Source organism: Aquarana catesbeiana, linkage group LG01 (assembly GCF_042186555.1).
Source record: "Aquarana catesbeiana isolate 2022-GZ linkage group LG01, ASM4218655v1, whole genome shotgun sequence".
Lineage (NCBI taxonomy): Eukaryota > Metazoa > Chordata > Amphibia > Anura > Ranidae > Aquarana > Aquarana catesbeiana.
Genome location: NC_133324.1, coordinates 547,379,451 through 547,384,730, shown reverse-complemented (window position 1 = coordinate 547,384,730; position 5,280 = coordinate 547,379,451).

Below are 5,280 nucleotides of genomic sequence, written 5' to 3'. Positions count from 1 at the left end.
GGGGGGGGAGAGGGGTTATATTGATCTTAAAAAAATATTTTATTTTGAGGTATTAAGCAATGTTTTAACATTGAATTTATTTACATCTACAGAGCCCAAATGGGTAAAACTGTTTAAAGAGTTTTTATTTTTTGTAACGTATAACTTTCTTTAATAAAACATTTTTTAAAATAAAGCTTCACCTCATCTTTATGAATAACGTGCTTTCAGATGTGAGACCTAAAAATAATCTCCATTTCATATGCCTTTTTCACCATCATGATCAATTGAATTTTCAGTTTTCAGATATGCTTTGGCCGTTTTTTTCTTTTGAAATGATTTTATGACTTTTTGATTAAAAAAAAAAAAAAAAAGATTTTATTGAAGTAACAGTAAACATACAATCCAACAAATCAGGTTCCATGCCAATTATTGGCATATAAGATTCAATACATCATCACAGATCTCTGCTTCCCACCCCCTTTTAACTAACTTCCAACTCTGTTAGATATAAGTAGTAGTGTACGCAGAGAGCAAAAGCAACATTCGTACATTAGAAGTAGGGGTTACCCTCCGTATCATGTAAACAATCTGTCTAGGACTAACTCCACTGGGCTAAGGCCAGGAGTATCCAGCCATGGGGACCATAGAGTGTTGAATTTTTCAGGGCGACCCCGGTGCTGGAAGATATACTTCTCCAACCGCAGTGTGTTCCCCATTTGAGTTATCCATTCTTTCAGAGTGGGAGGCTCCGTTCCCTTGCTTGAAACAGTGCTCTGGCTATGGTTTGCTTGGGAATGTGCTCAATTGAGAGATCGCCTAATATTCCCGAGATGCAAAGCTTGGGGTCCTTCGGCACCGTGACCTGAAATGCTTTATTGATGGTAGCAACAACCCCTGCCCAATAAAGATGTAGCTTGGCGCAGCGCCACAGTAGGTGGATAAGGTTGCCATGGTCTCTGGAGCCACCTAGTGCATTCTGCGTTTTTCTCTGCACAGGATGGGTCTCAGTCTTGCAGGAGTAAAATGTACAGTTGGGATAGGCATTGCGCCACATTTAGAGAGCACTTCTGAACTGCCTGCAGGGCCTCTTCCCACTAATCTTCCTCAAATGCGCCCACATCACTTTCCCATAGGGGCATTACCTTGGCACGGAAGCCCTCCAGGTGTATGGATGAAAGCATGGCATAGCACTGATATGAATCCCTTAAGATGAGACCTCCGTCATGTAATGGAAAATGGGGTCAGGAGATTGTATCCACAGATTTCTCTGACTGGGCCCTAACCGCATGGTGTAATTGCATATATGGGAAAACACAGACTGAGCAAGGTTGAATTTAGCCTGTAAGGATGCAAAGGAGTTCAATTTGCCGCTTGAAAAGATGTTAACCATAAATGTAATGCCACGCTGCTTCCATCTTGGTCCACAGGCAATGATCACAGTTCCTCATAATGGCTATTGTCCCATATAGGGCTAAAACCTGTAAATCCATTGATGGTTTGCAGCTGTCTGGCATAGGTGGGAAAGAGATTATTAGACTTGGCATAGGACAACACCTCTAGCCCCATAGCCACACTGTCTTTTCCTGTGACGTAGCAGTCAAGGTCGGGTCCGCCCTTCCTGCCAGATTTGCCGACTCCATGGGCAAAGCCCGAGCAATGTGTTGCAGTTGAGCTGCCAGGTAATATAGCCAGGGGTTGGGCATAGCCAATCCCCCACTCTCTTTAGGTGTTTGCAGTTGCTCAAGCTTGACCCGTGGAGACTTATTGAGCCAGATGAAAGATCTGAACAGTGAGTTTGATTCGGAAAGTTTTTTTTTTTTAAGTGGGACTACCATGGGTGTATTATGCAGGATATAGAGGAGCTTTGGCATGAAAAACATTTTTGAGGTTCACTCTTCCCACTAATGACCTCTTTAGTTTAGACCAAATTTTGTTTTTATCCCTTATTCTGCCTAGTAATGGTGATAAATTTAAGTGAGATGTAGTCCCAAAGTTGTTGGGTAACCATCACGCCTAGATATTTAAAGGAGGTGGCTGCTGGGATGTTTTGGAGTGTGCTCCCCTGATTGTCTGTTGGGGAGTCCAAGAACATTGTTGATTTATTCCAATTAATCACCAGCCTCGAATATGCTCCAAATTTTGTGATGACCGCCACGGCCTCCCATAGAGATGCCCCTGTGTCCCCCAGAAGTAACATGGTGTTATCGGCATAGAGCATGAGTTTCTCATGAATCTTGCCGTATTTGAAGCTGTCGATGGAGGGGTTGGTCCGAATCATGGCAGCTAGTGGCTCTATGGCAATGGCGAACAGGAGAGGGGACAATGGGCTGCCCTGTCTTGTACCTCTTTATAACGGGAAGGGCATGAAAACATGCCCAGCCTGCGGGGAGTTGTATAATAATTGCACCCAAGATAGGAAGACATGGGCCACCTTGCAGTTAGGGTTTGGCCCAAAGTATTGCCATTCCACACTGTCAAAAGCTTTATGGGCATCCGATGACAGCAAGGCCCCATCTGCCTGGGACTGTGTTAATGAATAATCTACGCAAGTTACTCGCAGTGGACCTCTCGGGTATGTAGCCCGATTGGTCTGGATGGATAATTGACAAAATGATCTTGTTTAGTCTCATGGCCAGGACTTTGGCGAGGATTTTAATATCTGCCTGTAAAAGGGATAGGGGTCTATACGAGTTCGGATCCAACCGATACTTGCCTGGTTTGAGTAGTAAGACTATGTTAGCTTTAGTCATGGAATCGGGGAAGAGTCTTACTTTCCCTGGCCGCATTGAATACCCTAAGAAACTGGGGCAATATAACCTCTCCATATTGCTTAAATACCTCCACTGGCAGCCCGTCTGCCCTGGGGGCCTTCAAGTTTGGGAAAGAGTTGACCGCATTCAGTAATTCTTCCTCTGCGTTATGGGGGAGTCTAGTAACTGCCTCTGAGAGACTGACAGACATGGCAGCTCAATCCCTTGGAGGGAAGAAATCCTGCAATTCTAACAATGTGCATCCCTGCCTAGACTGATACAAATTCAAGTAGAACCCCACCAGCTCCTGCATAATAGTATTAGGGTCTTTCACCACCTTCTCCTTACCATTACGTAGGGCCCCAATAGAAGGGGAAGTCTGGTTCGACTGTACAATCTTGGCCAGCAGCCTGCCCGTCTGCTCCCCCCTCCTCATAGAAGGCCTGTCTATTGAAAAAGCATTTCTTATCCGCCGATGTTGCCAGGCGGTCCACCGCCGCCTGTGCAGCCATCCAGGCTTCTCTAGTATCAGAGTTAGCAATGAACTCTGCCTCCAGTCGATGGACCAGCTGTGCAGCCTGTTCCTTCTGTAGCATAGAATTGTTTGATCACATTTACCTCGGTGATGAATAAGCCTCTCGGGTATGCCTTGAAGGCATCCCATGCAACTAGGGGGTCAGGGTGTTCCCTATTGTCTCGCCAGTATGTAGAGATCTCGTCAGTGATCCTGTCATGTGAGGTGAAGAGGTTTAGCCAAAAGGCATTAAGCTTCCAGGAAGCCCTTGGAAGGGTCGATGCAGGTCCTACATTGAGGCTTACCACCAGGGGGGAGTGATCAGAAATTCCTCTCACCAAATATTGTATGTCTTGAACCAAGAATGCGGCAGCCTGGGTACAGAGGCATAGGTGGGACTTGGAGAAACAGGAAAACTGTTTCTGTAATGGGTTACGGAACCGCCATGAATCCATGCATCCTACTTACTTACTTACATTTTTGAAGTGTAGTGCGGGGGCATTTGGACCCCGCTATATGTGGGGGTGTTTGTCTAGTTCGGGATCTAACTATCCATTGAGTTCTCCGACTATTAGGGGAATGTCAGGGTTACCCAGCTGGTACATCAAAAGTAGTCTTGGCATTACAGCGCTAAAGGGAGGCGGTATATACACCGCTGCCAGAATACATTTAACCTGAAATAGTCTACGTAACAGAAACACAAACCTCCCCTTGGGGTCTATAATTTTGTCAAACTGAAAATCTAACGACTGGTGTATCAGCACACTCACCCCCCCCTGGAGTAGGAGGTATGGGTAGAGTGATACGCCGAGCCCACCCAGGAGAATTGCAGACGTGAGTCTCTGGTATCAGATGTGTCTCTTGTAGGGCAGATAGTGTAGGTAGGTGTTTTCAAAGAGCAGTGGAAACCATTGTGCCTTTTAAGGGGGTCTTGGAGGCCCCTAATATTCCAAGATACTGCCGGGATAGCCATCTGTCCAGATTGGTAGAGAGGTACCCGAACACTGGTTATAGAGCGGGCGTCTGTGTTTCCCCCTGCCCAGCCGAGTTAGAGAGAAAAGCGGGGCCCACGAAGGCCTCGGAGAAGAGGCCACACCTGTGGGGCAAAATGTCTCCATATGGCGAGGGCGCTGTGGTGCGATGACTGTAAAAGATTGCTGAAACCACAATTGTAATGAACCTGAACAAAAGGCAAGAAAAATATAGAAATAACTGTGGCTCTGACATCACCTCGATGGAATAGAGTAATCCCCCTGAATAGGATGTCCTTTAGCGGAATGCTAGCAGGTGATGCGTCATTCCTGTAGGAAGCAATAGGCTTCACTAGAACTAACAGCCTGTGGTCAGTAGAAGTTCCCCGTTTGACGAATGGTAAGAACTGTCTAGGAGCTATCATACATGCTCCCAATATGTAATCCACAGATAAATCTCTGTGTTGTGTGCTTGCTCATGGGAAAACGGTATCAAGGCCTTCCAGCTGGATCCACAACATTCTTAATGGACAGGTATTTTGGTCTACCATGTTATGTCCTTTGTGCAGCCGTGTACATCTAAGTGCGTCGGTCCTCTTCCGCTGCGTTTCTTCTGGCTTGGAGAACCACTTGCTCATTGGCGTCCAGCCAATCAGAGGCCTCTGTAGCTGAATCAAAGAAGTGGGCTTGTCCCCTAGCCAGGTTTCGGAGCCTGGCGGGAGACATGGCATAGGTGGCCCTGTATACACTGTTGTCCCTCCTGAGTGTGATGGAAGATAGCAGGGATGGTGTCTAAGCTCTCCTCCAGGGGCTGCTCGGCTCAGTTTTTTAGTGTTATAGAGCATGTCTCATGGCGGATCTTTCCCCACAGCTTTAGGGGTTTTGGGTGGCTTACCAGCTCCTTTCTGTCTCTCCACAAGTGGGCGCTGGGAGGAGGCGGCTGCCGCGATGCCATGCTGGTCTGATTGCATGCCGTCCTTCTCCTGCTTGCGGGTTACCATACTGCTGGATCGATTGCCAGTGGTTTCCGCTGTAGCTGTGGCAGATGTGCGGGGAGGATTCA